At 38.6% G+C, this 20,837-nt stretch overlaps 1 protein-coding gene and 1 long non-coding RNA gene across 7 annotated transcripts in view; one reads left to right on the forward strand and one right to left on the reverse strand.

Annotated features, from left to right (window-relative positions):
• Window positions 1-20,837, forward strand: part of LIMS1 (LIM zinc finger domain containing 1) — a 143,812-nt gene that overhangs the window by 88,500 nt on the left and 34,475 nt on the right. The gene's annotated exons all lie outside the window — the stretch shown is intronic.
• Window positions 171-20,645, reverse strand: LOC309871332. Its single transcript, XR_014315216.1, has 3 exons — window positions 20,560-20,645; window positions 19,685-19,734; window positions 171-448 (listed from the first exon to the last, which is right to left on the reverse strand). It is a non-coding gene; the product is annotated as an uncharacterized lncRNA (long non-coding RNA).

Genomic DNA, 20,837 nt, shown 5'->3' on the forward strand with positions numbered 1-20,837 from the left:
CCAGCTCTGGCCCACTGCCTGTTTTTGTATGGCTCATGAGCTTAGGATGGATTTTACATTTTTTTGGCGGTTGGAAAAAAATTAAAAGAGGCATATTTCATGATGTAATAAAAATTACATGAAATTTGTATTTCACCATCCATAAATGAAGATTATTGGAACACAGCCAGGCTTATTTGCCTGTGTTGTTTGCCTCTGGTAGTTTCTTGCTACAGCACTCCATCGTTGATCATTGTTGTGCATCTACCCTCCCCCACTCTTCCACATCCCAGTTAGATTTATCATACCTGGGTAAAGTCAGGGCTGTGTCAATCTTGAAATGAGTGTGAAGAAAAGAAAAAATACTTTGAAGTTTGTATCTTTACGTGAAGTTGACTGGATGCAGCGGTGAGAAGTTACTTGTTGGAACATCTTTGTGCTATCCTTTCCTGCCCTTTTCCTGATGGAGCTGGACAACCAGGAATAGGAGGAAGTGCAAAGAAAAGTAACCTTTACTTTCTGGTTATTAAGTAAACAGTCTGAGTTCATATCTTTCTAGATATAGGATGTAATCATTTTTAAGTAGTGGGAATGTCCTTGACTTGTTTTCAGAGCAGAAAATTGAAACCATGTGTTCCTAAATAATATGCTACCATCGATTGAGCCTTATTATGGGTCAGGCACTCTATTAAGAATTCTCATGTTTTTGGTGGTTTTTATTTGTTTATTAATTCACAATTCAATAAGGAGGAAGAAGAATCTAAAGTTAGAAAAGGTGATCATTCTTATTAACCAGTTCCTGTCCTTGATTCAAATAAGTTAGTGCTCTGAGTTCAGTTGAGGTTGGAGTAGGTCAACTTAGGATGTACATTTCCTCGCATACCTGTTTTATAGTTTGCTTTATCATTTCTTTGTCTGTCTTTTGGATGAAAAACTAGGTTCATATTTTAGTTTCAGAGCTATAGTGGATGGCCAGGGGGATAAAATTGCAGATTTGCCATTTTTGTCTATTCTTATTATTTAATGGTTCAGTTGAGAACACATTTAATCTTCCTAACAATGAATACATCACACAGGTTTGGGGTGTTTTTTTGTTTTGTTTTGTTTAAGATTCTATTTATTTGACACAGAGAGAGAGAGAGAGCGCGCGCACAAGCAGGGGGAACAGCAGGCAGAAGCAGCAGCAGACTTCCTGCCGAGCAGGGTGCCTGATGTGGACTTGATCCTGGGACCCTGGGATCATGGCCTGAGCCGAAGGCAGAGGCTTAACCAACTGAGCTACCCAGGTTCCCTCCATCACACAGTTAATAACAAATTTTTTTTTCTCTGTGGTACACAGAGGTATCAGTTTGACAGAGCTGCTTTTTAAAACGCAGTAAGTAGTGCTTTCTTATACATGTTTAAGAGTGTAATACAAACACACTCACTAGAATAAACACACTCCTGTGAAAAAAGGAGGAAATCCTCCCAGTTGTGACAACATGGGTAGACCTTGAAGGCATTATGATGAGATAAGTCAGAGAAAGGCAATGTATGCTCTTTCTTATATGTGGATTCTAAAAAAACTCATTTTACGAAAACAGAGTAGGCCGTTACTAGGACTTAAGGGGTAGGTAAATTGAAGAGATCTTGTTTTAAGGGTACAGACTGGCAACTAGTAGATAAATAACTTCTGGAGATCTAATGCCTAATATAGTGATTATAGTCAACACTACTGTATTTAAACACTTGAAAGTTGTTAAGAGACTAGATCTTAACTCTTCTTAACACAAAAAGGAAGTGGTAATTATGTGACATGGTAAAGACATTTGCTAAAGTTACCATAGCAATGATATCCCAATATATAAATGTATCAAATCAACAGGTTGGGTTGGCTACCTCAAATTTACACAGTGTCAGTTATATTTCAATTACACAGATGTTTTTAAGAGTAAAATCCACAAGTATTTATATTGTAATCATTGGTTTCATAGGCCTACCTCTTCTTACCTTCTCACTTACCTGTCCCTCTCCTATGCCCCTCCCCATTACTAGAGAGGATTCTCTAAGCCCAGAGAGGCCTTGCCTTACTTCTTTTATATCTCTAGTATCTACCATAGTAACCTGGTAATTACTGTCCATATCTATTCTTCATTGAATGAGTGAAGTTATGCGAAACAAAAGTGGTTTAGCGGTACCTCTTTCATATCTACCAAAGTATCGTGTCAAAAGATCATGGTTATTTTTTCAATAGTTTTGAGAAACGTATTTTCTAAAGGGTAATATGTTTTCTTTGTCACCTAAAATATTTCTTTATAGATTAGAAAGTATATGTTGAAATTAAAAATAGCAATGTTAATCCTTAAAACTTAGGTGTATGAAGGGCACTGGGTGGCTGAGATGGTTAAGCATCAGCTCAGGTCATGATCCCAGGGTCTTGGGATCAAGTCCCACATCAGGCAAGCCTGCTTCCCACTCTTCCTCTGCCTACCATTTCCCTTGCTTGTGCTTTCTCTCTCTTTTAAATGAATAAATAAAATCTTTTTTTTAAGTTTTTAAAAATGAGGTGTATGAAAAGAATAGTTAAGAGGAGTTAAAAAGTTTTTAGGTAAGGATCCCTTTTCTATTTTTCCGTATAGCTGAGAGATTGGAATTCTGGAACGAGCCTTAACTTCAGCAGAATCAATTTGTAAATTTGTTGTCAATACACATAAAATTTTCTAAATGATTTACCATGACAATTAAATACCAAGATTTTAATCATTATAATTGCTTTCCTATTAGTTTAAAACACATAAAAAAGGTAAAGTATCAGTTACAAATCACTTATTTAAAAAATATAGCAGTTGACTAAAACTTAGCACTTTACCTATATAATTTGGATAGATGCTATTAAAATGAAACTTATTTATTTCTTATATGTTTAATGTTTAAAAATACATATTTTGGAAACACAGCCATTTATTGTGTATCTGTGAGACCCAGTGACCATTCTGTGATTAAAACCACCTTTGGATACAAGTATTCTCCTGTGGAATATCTGCTTTTAGAAATAAATATTAAATATGTTTTCACATAAATATAAACTTCTTAAGTTTTTTTTTTTTTTAAGATTTTGTTTATTCATTAGAGAAGGAACAAGCGTGGGGAGGAGCCAAGGCAGAGGGAAATAATCTCTAGCCAACTCCACACTAAGCCTGTTAAGGCTCAGTCCCACTACCTTGAGGTTATGACCTGAGCTGAAACCAATAGTCAGACACTCAACCAACAGCGCAACCCCTGTGCCCCTCGGGTTTTTTTAAGATATTATTTTTAAGTGATCTGTACACCCAATATGGGGCTAGAACTTAGAACCCCGAGATCAGAAGTCACATGCTCTACTGACTGAGCCAGCCATGTGCTGCCCCAACTCCTTAAGTCTTTTTTAATGGTTACGTTAGTTTCATAGAGCTACTGAAACAAAGTGCCACAAACTGGTTTGCTTCACACAACAGATTTACGGTCTCAGTTTTGAAAACTAGAAGTGAGAAATCATTGTGTCAGCCGGGCCATACTGCCTCTGAAACTTGAAGGAGAGAATCCTTCCTTGCCTCTTCTAGCCTCTGGCCTTTGCTGGCAATGCTTGTTTACTGTTTGTCTCTTAGGTATATCTTTCCAGCCTCTGCCTCTTTTTTATGACATGGCTCTCTTCTCCGAATGTGTCCTGTCTTCACACAATATTCTCCCCCCATGGATGCATCTTATCTCTGTGTCTCTTCTCCTCCTCTCTTTGTAATAGGACACCAGTCATCTTAACTTGTATCTTAATTATATCTGCAAAGATTCTATTTGCAAATAAGACCCTATTCACAGGTACCAGGAGTTAAGACATCAACGTACCTTTTTAGGGCAGAGAATCCAACCCATAGCAGTGATCTGTTCATACAGTAGTATATGAAGATTAAAAATCATTCCAGTGTGCAGTATTTTAAACAGCTTTATTGAGGTTGAACTAATGAATCTCAGTGAAATGCATAATTTTAACGGGAAGTTTGATGAATTTCGACAAGTTAACACAGTGATACCCTCACCACATTCAAGATAATGAGCATGCTCATCATCCTGGAAGTTTCCTCAGGCCCATTTATAGTCCTTCCCTGCATCCCTAGGGACTTTGATCTGCTTTTTGTTACTCCAGGTTATTTTGTATTTTTTAGACTTTCATATAAATAGAATCATACAATAATGTTTTCTTTGCTTTAACTGGCTTTTTAACTCAGCATACTTATTTTGAGATCCATCCATGTCGTTGCTTGTATCAACAGTCCATTTGATTGTATCCTTGAGTGATGTTCCGTTATAACAGATATTATTATCTGTTAAGCCAGTCACTTGTTGGTTGACATTTGAGTTCGTTCCAGTTTTTGGCTATTAAAAATAAAGCTGCTGTGAACATTCTTGTACAAGTCCTTGCGGGAACATGTGCTTTCATTTCTCTCAGTTGGAATGACTAGTTGTTAGGTAGCTTGTGTGTATTAAGTTTTTTGAAAAATGTCTAGAAGCACCTGGGTGGCTCAGTAGGTTAAATGATGGACTTTTGATTTCAGTTGAGGTCATGATCTCAGGGTCCTCTGGCTCTATGCTCAGCAGGAAGCCTGTCTCAGGATTCTCAAACCAGCCTCCCATCCCTCCACGCATGCACACACTCTCTCTCTCCCAAATAAATAAATAATTTTTTTTTTAAGTATTAAAAAAGAAAAAAGAGGGGTGCCTGGGTGGCTCAGTCGCTAAATGTCTGCCTTCAGCTCGGGTCATGATCCCAGAGTCCTGGATCGAGCCCCACATTGGGCTTCTTCCTCAGCAGGAAGTCTGCGTCTCCCACTCCCACTGCTTGTATTCTCTTTCTTGCTGTGTCTCTTTCTGTCAAATAAATAAATAAAATCTTGAAAAAAAAAATGTCTAAACTGAGTTACAAAGAGATTGTACCACTTATAGTCCCACAAGCAGTTTTTGAGGGATCCATTTCTCCACATTCTCACCAATGCTTTGGTAAATTTTTTTTCAATTTTAGCCATTTTGAGGGTGGGTAGTAGTGTCTCATTGTGGTTATAATTTGCATTTTCCTAATGACTCATGTAGTTGAGTATCAGTTGCTTATTTGCAACCCATCTTTTGCCTTTTATTGGGATGTTCCTTAATAGTATTAAGTTTTAATAGTGTTTGCTGTATTCTACATAGAAGTCTTTTATCAGATATATATTTTGCAAATGTCTCTTCCCAGTCTGTGGCTTTTCTTCTCATTTTTATCAGTATCTTTTGAAAAGCAAAGTTTTTTTTTTTTAATTTTGATACTATTGATTTTTTTTTCTGTTTATAAAGTTTGTGCTTTTTGTGTCCTATTTAAAACCTTTCGGGGCGCCTGGGTGGCTCAATGGGTAAAGCCTCTGCCTTCAGCTCAGGTCATGATCTCAGGGTCCTGGTTTCGAGCCCGCATATGACTCTCTGCTCAGCAGGGAGCCTGTTTCCTCCTCTCTCTGCCTGCCTCTCTGCCTACTTGTGATCTCTGTCTGTCAAATAAATAAAAAACAAATCTTTGAAATAAAATAAAATAAAACCTTTCCCAAACCCACAGTCAATAAGATTATTAAAACATATGACTCATATAAATATAATCTCATTAATTATTTTTTAAAATCATCTTGGCCTTTCATACCATTTAGTGCTTTTCTGGCTATGTGGTAAGTACTTCACAGGCTCAGTGAATGCTCACAGGAATCCTGGAAGGTGCCATGTATTTCTCCCTTTTCACAGAGACAGGAAAGTATTGTTAGAGACTCATGCTTGGTAAATTGGGCTGTTGGGATTTTAACCCAGGGCCATACTCATTTGTGTCTTATGTTCGTAGTGTGAGCTCTTAACCACAAAACTTGGGCTTCACATAGGTTTTAGAATAAGTTTTCTTAGGTGGAAGTTTTTAATATACTTGATCATCTCTTAAAAGTTAAAAATTTATCATTGAATATAAAAGTAAAGGTTAGCCTCCTGTGCTTGCCTATAGGTAATAAGATTGAAACAAAAATGGAATTTTTCTGCCTCTTCTTCGTAGACATTTGCCAGAGAAAATATCCTGGTTTAAAAAACTAAGAATATTATATTTATATGTCATAATGCATATATTCCTTAAAATTGAACATTACAAGAATATCCAAGTTTGTATCTTTCCCAACAGTATTGTCCTCCTGCCCCTAGCAAAGAGAATGTGAAGGGAACCAGACTGAGATAGAAAAGCCGCAAATGAATCATTGCATGTAGGATGTTGACTTATGTTTGACAGTTGCTGCTGCCAACTTTAGTTTTTAATTCTGGCATGCAGAATTTGTTGGAACAAAACTGAAATTCTGCAGTGTTTTGGAAAATTTCAGTAACATTTTTCCAGGTGCTGGAAAATATATTCTTTGTTTCATGGTTAAAACTAATGGTAATAATCTTGAAAGTATATGATATAAACTGATGCATAGGTATTTTAAACAATGAGGTTTTATAAAAGTATAGCCAGTTTAAGATTGCCTGGGTGGCTCAGTCAGTTAAGTGTCTGGCTCGCATTATTCCGGGGAGTCTGCTTCTTCTCTGCCTTTCCCCCCAACTCATGTTCTCTCTCTCTCTCTCTCTCACTCTCTCAAATAAAATCTTTAAATAAATAAAAAGTAAAATTATAGCCAGTTTAAAAGATAACAGTTTTACTGGATCTAGAAGTATTGTTTCTGTGGCAGTCAACAAATACCTTTAAAATGGATTCAACTGGAAATAGTAGCTATTCAGCATCATTTGTAATTTTGGCTTTTCTCAATATGATGTACTTTATTTAAAGGATGTATTGCTAAATTGTGAGTTTCGCACCTTAATATGTAAAATATATTTGTCTAAGCATTCTTGGTTCTATATGTACATTTATTAAGGTACTACTGTGTGCTGGGGAAATGGGGTTATGAACTTAATTAAAATATTCTTTATCTACTAATATGGAACCTTTTGTATGATGAAAAAATAGACATAGGGAGGTAATTAAAAGATACTGTGTATCTAGAGGAATAGCTGTGATGCTGATCACAGATCAGAGTGCATTAGTTACCTATTAATGAATAAAAGATTACCTTCAAACTTAGGGGCAACTGGAGGTAGCACACTTTTTTGTAAAGGGCCAGATAATAAATATTTTAGGTTTTGCACACCACATGTTCTGAGTAACAACTACTTAACTCTGCTGTTGTAGTATGAACACAGCCATAGAAAATGCATTAAGTAAATTAACATAGCTGTGTGTGTTCCAATAAAACTATTTACAGAAGCAGACAGTGAGCCACATTTGGTCTATGGGTACTGATTTACTGATTGCAGGCTTAAAACAATGAGCGTTTGTTACCTCACAGTTTCTGTGAGTGAGGAATCGAGGTACATCTAATTCAGGGACTTTCTTTTGTGATCCTCCTTTTGAGCTTTCAGTAAGGACTATAGTCTTCTCAAAGGGAGAAGGCTCAAAGGGAGGGGGCAATCCAGAAGAGGGAGAGAGTTTAAGATGGCAGCCACAGTCTTTTTATATCCAAATCTCAGAAATAACTTAACCAATTTTGCAATAATTAGTCTTTGCTGGAAGCAAATCAGTAAGTCCAGCGTAATACGCTGCAAATGAGGAGATTCCACAAAGGTGTTAACACTGCTAAAGAAAATCAGAATTCAGCAGTAAAGCAGACTGTTCAGGATCAAAATTAAGTATAGGGACCACTGGGGGAGAGAGATGGGGCTCAATTACAAATACAGCGAAGGAAGGTGGGATTTATAGAGAACTGAGTAGGGGTTAGTAGAAAGAGAATTACTGAGAAGAAACATCATAGGTTATGGGGGATATTCTTACAGTATTACTGATTATATCCCCCAGGCTATACTTTTCATCCCTATGATTTCTTTTACCTCTGTTAAATTTGTACATCTTAATCCCTTTCAGTCTTTTTTGCCCATCCCCATACCCCCCAGGAGTCATTATTTTGTTCTCTGTATTTATGTAGTCTGTCTTTGTTTTTTGTTTGTTTGTTTGTTTTTAAGATTTTATTTATTTATTTGACAGAGAGAAATCACAAGTAGGCAGAGAGGCAGGCAGAGAGAGAGAGGGAAGCAGGCTCCCCGCTGAGCAGAGAACCCGATGCGGGACTCGATCCCAGGACTCTGAGATCATGACCTGAGCCAAAGGCAGCGGCCTAACCCACTGAGCCACCCAGGCGCCCCCTGTCTTTGTTTTTTATTTGTTCATTTATTTTTTTTTTAGATTCCACATATAAGTGAAATTATATGGTGTGTCTGTTTCTGTCTGGCTTAACTTCACTTGGCATAATACCTTGTAGGTTTGTCTGTGTTGTCACAAATAGCAAAATTTCCATTCTTTTTATGGCTGAGTAATATTCCATTATAAAATATACATAACACATCTTCTTTATCCATTTATTTTTTTTAAAGATTTTTATTTATTTATTTGATGGGGGTGAGGAGTGGGAGAGGGGGGAGCAGGCTCCCTGCTGAGCAGGGTCTCTGACATGGAGCTCAATCCCAGAACCCTGGGATCATGACCTGATGGAAGGCAGACACTTAATGAGGAGCCACCCAGGCACCCCTCATATGTGTTTTAAGCTAGTGTTTTTGTTTTCTTTGGGTAGATACCCAGAAGTGGAATTACTGGTCATATAGTATTTCTATTTGTAGGGGTTTTTGTTGTTGTTGTTTTTTTGTTTTTTTTTTTGAGGAACCTCCATACTGTTGCCAAAAATGACTGCACCAGTTTACACTCCCACTAACAGTGCAGAGGGTTCTCTTTTCTCCACATCCTTACCAACAATTGTTATTTCTTGTCTTTTTGATAACAGCCATTCAGATTGGTATAAAGTGATACCACATTGTGATTTTGATTTCCCTGATGTTTTTCACCTTTGTACATTTTTATATTTCCATCTGCTATTACAACAACTTAAAGAGAAGGTATTGTTAAACAGTACTATGATGAAATAGTATGTTTCAATGTCAAAATCCTGATTGCTTAGAGGTGTAATGGGAATGAAAAAATGATAATATTTGGGGAAGGAGCATGAATATGCATGGAACTAGAAATGGGCTGCAGCTTACGTGTGGGCTACTCATTTTTAATGTTTCAGCCATGTTTGAGGGGGAAAAGAAGAACTTACAGGATTGTTTCCTGGCAAGATGCTTCTCTGTGAATGATCTTCTGAGCTATATATAGAGAGAAAGAGCAACTGAGATTGATCAACTCAATTACCAGTTAAAACTGGTGTATGCCAGTGAGTTAACTGTCACTCATAATAGAAGTGGAAAAGTATCAGACCATCTCAGAAAACCAGTCCACGTTTTTAGAGCTTCTGGTTTTTACAGGAACAGACCAAACAACAACAACAAAAGAATAAATAGGAATCTGAAAAATCTCAGAAAAAGAATGGAAGGTCCAGCCAGAAGCTTTCAAAAGAATCATCTTTTCCAGACAGGATTTTCCTGGGCACTGTGGTGTACAGAACAAAAGCAGTGATGCTCTGTGGAAGTGATGAGAAGGAAAGGGGTGGGATGACTGGACCGGATTCTTTTCCTGAACCTTCCCCCAGTGCTGTGGCAGCTGCTGAGGCATCTCAGTGAAAACTAGTGGAGGACATCCTGCTCACACTTAAGAGTCTGTAATTTTGAAATAGTAGAAGTCAAGCATCTCTGTACTGAGCCTTCTTTAAAATTTACTGTGCTATATTACATTCCTGTAGGAAGAAATTAAGAGCTTAAATATATATTATGGTTACATGCTATAGAATTTATGGATCAAGTGATGTATGGAATTTTTTGAGAATATTTTATGGTTGAAAAATAGATAAATTGGTCATGGTTTGATAACTTTTTTCATTGAGTTGGGTTTGATGGGATTCATTTTACTGTTCGTACTAGTTCAATATGTGCTTCAAGGCTTCAGTAATTAGAGTATATAATTGTTTGATATGTATCATGAGAAGTGGCACAGTTTTATTTTTTAAGCATATTTTAGAAGATTTTATCTATTTGAGGGAGAGAGAACGAGCAGGCATAGGGGTGGGATAGAGAGAGAGGAAAAAGCTGATTCCCTTGCCAAGCACGGAGCCCATGTGGGGCTCCGTCCCAGAACCCTGGCATCATGACCTGAGCTAAAGGCAGAAGATTAGTTGACTGAACCACCCAGACACCCCAAATGACACAATTTTAACTTTAACCTCCTCATATGTAACTATCACATGAGAATTTATCACTTGGCTTATCAGTGGTTGTGCCTAATCAACATTCATAACAGTAGTCTGTCAGCTACTTGCCTGTCAGTAATCTATAAACCCAACCAAGATTTCAGCATCTGTGGCTCTGGCATGTGTAATTTGGAGGTTGGTGGGAGGAGGTGGATGGAAAGAGATAGAAGCTCCTTACCTTAACTAGGATGTCTACTTATGGTAATTATTATTATTATTTTTTAAAGATATTTATTTATTTGAGAGAGAGGGAGCATGACGGGATTGGTCAGAGGGAGAAGCAGACTCTCCGTTGAGCAGGGAGCCCACTGTGGGACTTGATCTGGAGACTCCAGGGTCGTGATATGAGCCAAAGGCAGTTGCTTAACCAACTGAGCCACCCAGACACGCCTTATGGTAATTATTAAGCCTTTTACAATTTGTATCAAAAGAGATTGGACTGAACATCTCATTTACTGCTCTTATCTCCCTGGCAGAGATAGATTTGTTCCATTTGTAAGACATTAATTTTGTAGGACAGTTTATGTTTATTTTGAGAATAAGAGCTTGGCCAGTGGAATGTGGGCCATTAAGATAGCTTTTCGAGTCTAGGTTAGCAGAGACTAGGTCCAATATTTGGTATCACCACTTAGTAATTGACTATTACAAGTCACTTATTTTTAGGAGCTTGAATTTCTCCATTTACCAGCTGAATAATATTAACAGATTTAGAGTTATTCAAGGAGGATTTATTGTATTTCATTTTGGCTATCAAATCCATTTTAATACTTGGAAAGACACATTTATTTGCAAAGCAGAATGTTAGTTTCTCTTTATGTTATGCTTTGCTTCTTGAGTACCTGTTAGTAATCTGTTGGAATTCAGCTACCTTTTCTCTCTTGAAAGACACCTTGTTAAAAGTGTCCCAAATTATGAGAATTATGAGTACATGCTTCCTTGGGCATCTGACTCTTGATTTCACCTCAAGTCGCGATCTCAGGGTCCTGGGATCCTGTGCTCAGAGTGGAGTCTCCTTTAGATTCTCCCTTTCCCTCTGTCCTTCCTTTCTCTCTCTCAAATAAATAAATAAATAAATCTTAAAAAAAAAAAAAAAAAGTACAAGATTCTCAGAAAGTATGATGAAATCAAGAAAGAATACCCAAGGAAGCATGTACTCATAATTCTCATAATTTGGGACAATTTGTTTCTTGCCAGCCAGTACCAGACCTTGTGGCAGAAATTGATGTTTATAGTGGAATGAATGGTAAATGAGCTGCAGGAAAGCCTCCAGCTTCTTTCTCTGCCTCTTCAGTCTTGAAAAATGTAAGAGGGAATGCAAATGTTACTAAAGAACCAAAATGTTAATCATGGTCTGTCTGAACCGGCCTCTACACAGCTAAAAGTGAACCCCTGGGGTTATGGCCTCTGGGCTCTATAATGACTCAGACTGTCTATATTTACATGGAAACATTAAATAAAAGGGAAGGTAAACTGGCTTGTTCATATGTATTTAAGCAGTTTGCATGGAGGCAATCTGTACATGTGTAGCAAGGATACAGATAGATATATGGATGAGAAAACAGTGACATTACTTTATGAGCCATTATAATATTGAGCACTGATTACATTTGTGCTCAGGGTAATAAACTGTACCATGAGATTTCCCCCTCATCCCTTCCCCCTCTGTCCCTGAAAGCATTCATGCATCCCTTATGACTTAAATGTTTATCATGACAGCTGTGTTAAAATTTGAGTTTTGCCCTTTTAAAATGCTAATTGTTCTGTACCTTCACTTTTGCCAACATCTTAACTCTTAGTAATTAATATGTAATTAATATGGTGATTGTTTTTCATTTATCCTTTTAACACAGAACTATTTCCTTTATTTCAGAGCAGTTTTATCTGAAAAGATAAAACTTGCTTGAAATAGTCACATGGCCATTTGTCTCTACTAGTTTGGAATATTGCTATCTGTGGAAGAATAGAAGCTACTACCACTTTTAATAAAGGCAGATCATTGACTTTTTGTTTTTGTTTATTTTTGCTTTGTATTTCTTACATTAGAAAGATCATTGACTTTTGATACAACTGTTATAGATTCAGTCATTTGAGGACTAGACAGCTCTTTCACTCAGGCAATATGGTTTTAATAGTTTATGCAAACCATTCTCGGCATTTCATCTTTTGATTTGCTTTTCTACCTAGATTCCAGACTGTTTGAGAACTCAATTATTTTGCCTTATTTTGCCAGCTTAAAATTTGACCTGATGCCAAGTTAGTTTTGATGACATTTTGCTTCCTTACATGCCTTGAAAAGAGATTGTTTTGTGTCGTTATGCTCAGATAGACAGAGTCATCCAAATACACATTTGCTGTCCTAAACTGAAACCCTTGGCATCAGTTCTGTTTGGAAAACGATTAGAGCAGGAGTCTTCATGCCCTTCGGTCAAGAAGGTTTAAGTTTTATTTAATATGATTTAACTAATTAAATATTAAAAGACAACACACACACGTGTGTGCATGTGCACATTTGTAAACCCCAATTATGAAAACAACTGAAATAGTCTTCGTGAGCTCCATGGTATTGTTTCTCTCTCTAAAATTTTTTCTCAATTTTTCTCTTGTACATTGTTCTTTAGAGATAGTATTTCTGGAAGGTTTGTGGTTGGGTGGAAACTGGATTATGTCTCTAGCCTCTTTGTGGCAGGCAGATAGAGGAGGAGGAGGGAGCAGTGTCCTAAAGAAGTCCTGGAAGAATGGTGAGGAAGAAAGCAGGCTGAACACAGCTCTTGTGAAGTTGGTCCAACACTAGCCTGTTTAGGATTACAGACAGGGGCTACCGAGATGTCTGTAAAGGGAAGGGAAAGAAGGACCTCAGGGCTGGTCTGCTCTCTGTTGCAGCTGCTGCCATGTTTCACAGAGCACTTGCAGTACAGTGACTCCCATTCCTTCTTAGGGCCCAACATTAGGTTCAACTTTCATGTATATGGGGAGTGAAAGCAAGGTAGATGATGAGACAGAAGAGATGATAAAAATAAGGTAATGTAACATCTCAAAAGCACATTTTATGACAGAAATTGTTTGAGATATTATTGTATTACATTTTAGATTTTGCCTGATCCCCTCAGAAAATGTGGAAACTCAGAAACATGGGACAGGCCTTGAAGCCCTCTCAGGTCTGGCTTTCAGACCCTCCTGAAATTGTGCTGACTGTAGCCACAGATGGGCTATTTGTGTGACCATCCCCTGCAGAGATGACATGTGAGTCAGTGCTAAGCAGTGCATATGGTCCTTTTCACCACAATATACTGAAATTGAGGGACCATTTAGGAAACAGGCTTCTGCTTAGGTATTCCACAGCAAGACTCTTAGGACAGGGAGGGAAACAGGAATAGCTGTGACCAAGGAAAGCTATACAGCACTCACACCAAGTAGCACAGAATACCCCAGAGCCAAGTGAGTGGGTGCATAGTACATGATCAGGAAGCTTACAGTTCTTATCACCAGCCTCCTTATAGCCTTGAAGATGAGAGAGAGCTTACTGAAGATTAACATAGGTTCCTTTATTCTCTTCTTTTGTTTCTTGAGCACTGAAATGGAGGTGTGTCCCCTTGTTTGCCTCTTTCCTGGGTCAATACCTAGTATGAAAATATTATCAGAACTCAAATTGACTGGTTGGTCCCCAAACATGCCCCTTGAGGCAGAGATTGCTCATTGGAAGGGATGCCTGCTCTGTACTGGGGAGGTGAGGAAGAGTGGGCGCTGCCTTATCCTCTTGCCCCAAATTGAACGTTAAGTTTGTTCTTGGAGAAAGAGTGAGGTCAGCTGACTTGAGCTCCCCTCTAACTGGCCATTCTATTATGCTAGACTTTTTAATGTTATAATCTACTCCTCCCATCCCTTTCTAGTTTCTTTTCTTTTTTTTTTTTTTTTTTTTTTTTTAATTTATTTTGACAGAGAGAGATCACAAGTAGGCAGAGAGAGAAGGGGAAGCAGGCTCCCCGCTGAACAGAGAGCCCAATATGGGGCCCAATTCCAGGACCTTGAGACCATGACCTGAGCTGAAGACAGAGGCTTTAACCCACTGAGCCACCCAAGCGCCCCCCTTTCTAGTTTCAAATGCACATTTGGTTGTTTTAAGTGAGACAGATGCCTCCTCATACTGGATAAAGGACCCAATGAGGTCTAAGAACCGTCAATTAAGAGTCCTAATTTTGGCCTCTCATATTGACAGAGGTTCAGTTGCCATCCAATCAGGAGAGAAAAACCACACAGTAATTTGAAGGAGGAATGTTTAATAAAAGATTTTTTTTTTAAGTTATTAACTCCAGCAGGGGTTTGCAGTAGTAAGGGATTGGCTAGTAAGAAGTAGAGAGAATGCAAAGAGTATTGAACAGCTGCTATATTCAGTAGCTACCACTCAAGGGCTGAAAAATTCTAGCAAGGGGGAGCCCTCCTCCCCAGCCAGGAGTTACTGCTCTTGGGGATAGCAGAGGAGTTGCTATGGTCCTGCACCAGTGAAACATGCTAGAAGTCTGAACTTGTAGGAAAACCTCCCTACAGGTGGCAACAAGGGGCTTCATTCCAGAATTGCTGGGAGTGGGGAAGGTGGGCAGTGTGGTGGTTGGAGAGGCAGGCAGCCTGGTCAGTGTGCTGTGGGCTGCCACTCACTGCACAAGCCAGAGGCCTCCTGCTGCAGAACCACCAGGCAAGCTGCTTGCCAACTGGCTGCTTTTGGCTGCCATGCCCACTCGAGCTGGACGCTGAAGAAGCTGTGTGTGCTGCTGGAGGCTAAACCGAAGAAAGCTCTGCCCACAGGAGCTTGCCAGGAGAGCCTGCAAGGACTAGCATGCAAAACCCTTTCCTCTGGTCGGTCTCTCCAGCGCCCTCTGCTGAAAGGCCCCTGGGCCAGCTGGTAGAGGAAAAAGACCACTTCCATCATCAGCACACCAAAGATAGGCCAGTAATCTTCCATCAGGAAATGAGGTGTCTGTTTGTAGTCAAAATAATCATACTCTTATATATTATTTCTGGATTCATAGAATATGTCTCTTTGAAAAGAGCTAAAGGATCTGAAAAAAGAACTTCATACCTAACCCTGTAAACAAACTACTTTCAGAAACCCAGACTTCATTCTGTCACAGAGAATAGTGAGCTATATAGGGAGAGAAAAGAGCTGAAGACAGGATCCAGAAGAAATGGAGGAATATGCAAAAGACACCTGGGAGAAACTGAAGCTCTAGTTTTGTGCTAGATAGCCTTATAATGACATCACTAGGTGCTCAGGCCTCCTATGACCTTAAATAATTTCCCCATCTTTTGTTCACATTAATGGTAACTCTCACTCATGGTAGTTAAAACAGTTTCTTGTCTTTCTATACGCACTTCACAAAATTTGAAGTTAGTGAAAGAGAAGAAGCCTTTATAAAGTTTGCAAAAAAATTTTTTTCAGTTCTTCTACTTAATCCTGTCCAATATTTTCAAATGTTTAATGCAATAAAATACATGAAAAATATGTTCTATGTTAAGAATAAAACAACTGAAGATGAAAGATACATAGATGGAAATTTGAAGGGGTTGTATTCACTTGACTTGAGTACAAGTTTTTTTCTGTCTCTCTGTACTGAAACTTATGGTTTTGTTTTACCTTACCATTGAGGAAAGTAGACCTCATGTTAAGCTTATTCACAAAATAAAAACTCCCATTGACTTCCTCTCCCAACTTAGCTGAAGGTCAGTGGTCAGGGAGATATCCTTGGCTGAGTCAGAACTAAAATAAGAATGTCATTTAGAGCCAGAAAGTTTGGTGCTGATGGCTACCCCTGCCATATAAGGAGCCTGTGGATTCACTGAAGGGTTTCCCTGGTAAGCCGGGCATTCTCGTAAGTCAACATTCTTAGCTAAAAATACTGTTCTATATTTGAAATACAGGGCTTTCTCAAATTCATCTGTTTTGGTTAGGACACAAGGTATCTTTTTAAAAAGATGTTTAGGGGTGAGAATATATGTTAGCGGGTCACAGTATGAATAACAGGAAGAAATGATTTGGATAATGGAATATCTGCTACAGAGATATTTTCCAGTGAGGATGTTTGAAAAATCAGAGAAAAAATGCCCAGGTTATGAATTCTAAGAATGTTTTTTTAGTTGACCAAACACTCTACTTATTTGAGCAACCATGGGGATCTAGTGAGAGTTTGTTAGAAAGCATATAGATTTCAGACTGCTGTGATGTTAAGAGAGTTATCTTTACTGACAAGAGAATGTCATGCTTAAGTACATACTGAAGCTACTCTGAGTTGTCTTGAATTTCTGGGGACGGTGGCAGCTTACCAGCACCTCCCCAGCTCTGTTGTGCAGCACCTTTTCACAAAAGGACCAGTATGATTAATTGCCTACTAAGAGTGTTTGATGTAAAGACTCTAGAAGTTTTCACACCAAAGGGCTCATGGTTTTCTTGAGAGGAGTACCTCTGCAATGCAGAACACAATGTGGAATCGACTAAAATCTCACCCACTCACTGAACAGGATACTCAGTGAGCTCTGTAGATGCTAAACAGATTAGTACAGGCTAGAATGCTCAGAGGAGGCTTTTTAGAAAAGACCTTGAATAGAAATTTGAGGATGGGCCAAGTTTCAGATAGAGAGTTCAGGGAAAAAGGGGTCAGTGGTATTCATCTAAAGAACTTTATGTCCTTTCATGATCAGTACTAGGAATAAAGATAATTCTGAACAATCACCATGCAACAGTCTTGCCTTTATTTACAGTCATGTGTGTGTTAGGTATTTTATAAGGAACAGAGATCAACATGTTGAAGTGCTTATCTCTAGATAACAAGAATATGAGTGAATCTTCTCTGCCTTTTATAAATGCTCCTTAACAAGCTGTGTTGCTTTGGGGCTGATGGGGGTGAAGAAATTCAACTTGCCAAACAACACAGTGCAACCCAGTGATCCTGTCCCAGAGTAATCATGCTCCTCTAGACATGGGGCTTCCAAAAACTAAGGCTGCTCCATTGTTATGTCAATTGTTAGTTTTCTGTTATTACTGATTTTTGCCTTGTTGCCACACATTCTGCTACTTTCCCAGTCTTGATTTTGTATATCTTTCTTTCTGTAATGGGTTGCCTTGTGGGATGAGAAAGTCATCATTATTGCAGAGATAGGGTGGCTAGTTGTAGGCAGCAAGTCAGTGCTCTTGTGCTGTGCCAGGGAAGGATACCACAATTATTGAACTCTGTTGGTTTCTCTCTGCGCATGGCTCAGAATGTCTCTTAATAAAGTAGACCTGTCAGTGTCAGAGTGTCACGGATGAGGGGGAGAGCACTGTAAGGAGCTTTATTTCAGTCCTGTTCCTTGTTTCAGTCTTCCCTAGGCTCTGTATCTTCTATGTGCTAAAGTGGATGGGCATTTGTTGGTTGGGTAATGTTGGAAAACTTCCAGAGATTGTCCAGAAAGAGGTACTTCCCAAGAAGTAGGCAGCTAAGTAGATTGTCAATGCTTGTTAATTTTAAGATTGAAAAACTGAACTAAAATTTGCAATAATTTGTGCCTGTTGTGGGCAGAGTATTCCTGAGCTACAGATTACCTCAGGACCTGTCTTGTGTCACAGAACCCTCAAGGCACTGAGGGGAGCATGTGGCAGCTCTCACCTAATGGCACCTGAGTAGGGACTTTCTTACTGTGGGCATCAAGAATAAAACCAGGACAGTTCCAGACACCAGATGAGGAATTTTTATGTCACCGGCTTTCACTAGAAACATTATATTTTTATTGTTGATTTTAGTATGGAAAACATGCCTGAAGTTTACTTCTTGAAAATTATCAACTTGAGATTGAGTTGTGTTTCACTCATTTTCCTTATGAAAGATATGAACATACTTTTTAAAACAGCACAAAATTTGGGATGCTATAAATCTTCAACGCCAAAGATTCTCTAACTTTTAGGTGAGTTTCATTTAAGAAGGTGCTAGAATCAGATAAAAATAACCTTCTGGAGTCCCAGCCTCTGGGTCACTGCTGTGCTGATCTGAGTGTTTGGGATGAGTGGGAGGCCCTGGGAAGGCAGTAATTAGTATATAGGGAGGTCCTTTAAGTCTATTCTTTCCTCCTTATTAGGCAATAATGTTTTCTACTTATTCTCCTCAGTTATTTCCAAGGTACAGTAACAAAGTTAGATAAAGTGGTTCTTCCCTGCTTTGATCATGATCCATAAGCAGCACCCATGCAGGCAGGTAACAAATGTGTCTTTCTTTTAAGTTGGTTTAAGATGTGCATCTTATTTCTTTCTCACTCTCTTGCCTCTGTTGTAATAAATACTTTTTTTTTTTTTTTGCTTGTGCAATCCAGAATTAGGAAACAGTTTTAACAGACAAGGCAAAATGGCATGTTAATTGCAACTCTATCCTCTCTGACCAGCTGACCTTTGGCTCTTTCCTCACTGTCTGTTGAAAGAAAACAGTGCATTTGTCCTGGTCACTGGGAAATGAGAAAGAACTTTCCAGCTCCATTATCTTTACTTGCATGTCATGATTCTTGTGTTTTTGGTATAGTAGGGGGAAAATCAGATTAAATTTTCCATTTGAGTAGAATAGGGACTCGTAGTGAAAATAATTCATTTTTCCATATGTTAATTTACCCAGGCTGTCTCAACAGTTTGAATATCCCAGTGTTCATGGAAGCCTTTGATTGAAGTTGGAGAAACTACATTCTAGTAGTTGTTATTGACAAGTGCTTGGTCTAGCCATCCACATAAGCACAGCTGTCTGTGGAATGGTATAAAATATGTAATAGTACTATCTTTTTTTCTGTATTAGAGTCCTGTGTTTTAGAAGCAGTTGGTCAGTATGTTCAGTTTGGATTTTAAAAACCACTAGTTAAGTTGTTATTTGAGAGAATTTAATATACCAGTAATTAAAAAGTTGAGTATTAATTTTGGTAACCATGCATATGATTATATCTGGGCTTTTTAAGTATTTGAGCTCCTGGAAATAGCTACAATATTTTTGTGTGATATCTCTAAGTAAGTTATTTATCTTTGGCTAGGTAGTATGTTGGGTGGGATTTCTTTTGCCTGAAATGGAGTTAGCTGGATGGGTGGAATCTAAAGGTCTTCAGCATTCTTTACAGGAAACTGGAATGGTCATCTTAACATCAGATCTGCTGTGTATGGTTTAGATCTAACAGACTATTAGATGCAGTCCACCAGTATCCCAGGTCCTGCCTGCTGTTGTCTGAATGTTTGTGTCCTCCCAGAATTCATATACCAAAATCTTAGCCCCCAAAGGTGATGGTATTGGGAGGTGGGGCCTTTGGGAGGTTCTTTGGTCATGAGGGTGGAGCTTTCATGAATGAGATTAGTGCCCTTGGAAAAGAGGTCACTCAGAGCTTCCTAGCACTGGCTACCACATGAGGACACAATGAGAGGGAATGAGCCAGGAAGAGGGGAGAGGGGCACTTACCAGAACCCAAGCATGTTGGCACCTCAATCTTGGACTTTGAGCCTCTGTAACTGTAAGAAATAAATTTCTGCTGTTTGTAAGCCATATGGTCTGTGGTATTGTGTTGTAGCAGCCCAAATGGACAAAGACACAGCACAGCAGGTCGCTCAATGAGTGGTAGAGTTTGGCCCACAGTAGATGAAATATAAATGTTGAAACTCAAAAAATGTTGAGTTTATGAAATATAAGTCTGTCTTCTGTGGATTGGGATTCAGACCTGTCCTATGGAGCCTCTCAAAGACTTTAATCAACCATGATGAGTAGGGCTGATTAGATTATAGAACCTCTTGGGAAGAATCCTTAAGGAACCATGCATGGGCCTTGGGAAACCCTAGTTCTTCAGCAAAAGCCACCTAACAGGCTCACTATTCAGACAAAACTGGCTTTTGGAATATTTTTTAAAAACAGCTTCCTACCCTACTTCGAGGACTATTTTGATGCCACTATAGTGGTGGTAGTAATTTCCATCAGAGGTGCTCAGATAAATATTTTTCTCATGGCTGCAGTCACAGTCTAAAAGGAGTGTTTATATTTCTTAGAGCAACATTATTAAGTGTCAAAAATGGTTTGAAAGTAGCAAAATGCTTGGATATTAAACTTAAGCAGTGGTGTTGATTTGGACTGAAATGACACCCCCCCCCATGGTCTCTTGGAAAAATAACCACACATTTATTTTAGCTCTCTTCTTGGTAACCTGGGTAAGAAGTGATTGACCAACTGATTCCCTTACGCAGTCCTTTTGGGTAAATAGTGCCACCTAACCTTGCAATGGCCACATGGTTACTGCTCTTACTCAGGTACTAGGACACACACAGACAGCCCTTTTCACTCAGTACCTGGCACTGAAGTAGAAATCTTCATCCTTATTTGCTTGAATGATGGAAGAAAACATATATATCCATATATTATTTCCCTAAGACCCTTGTATACTCATAGAACAGGCTGTGACTTGTATTGTTTAGTCATTCCGCAAGCACTTCTCAGGTATCCCTTAGGCCTGTTGCATTGTGAGCTCATAATAAAAGTTCCATATGTTCAGAAATGATGTAAAATAATGCAAATAAGCAAACAGAGGAATAATGTGAGTAGTTAACTTTTTTCCTTTTTTTAAAAG

Source organism: Mustela nivalis (assembly GCF_964662115.1).
Source record: "Mustela nivalis genome assembly, chromosome: 8".
Classification (NCBI taxonomy): domain Eukaryota; kingdom Metazoa; phylum Chordata; class Mammalia; order Carnivora; family Mustelidae; genus Mustela; species Mustela nivalis.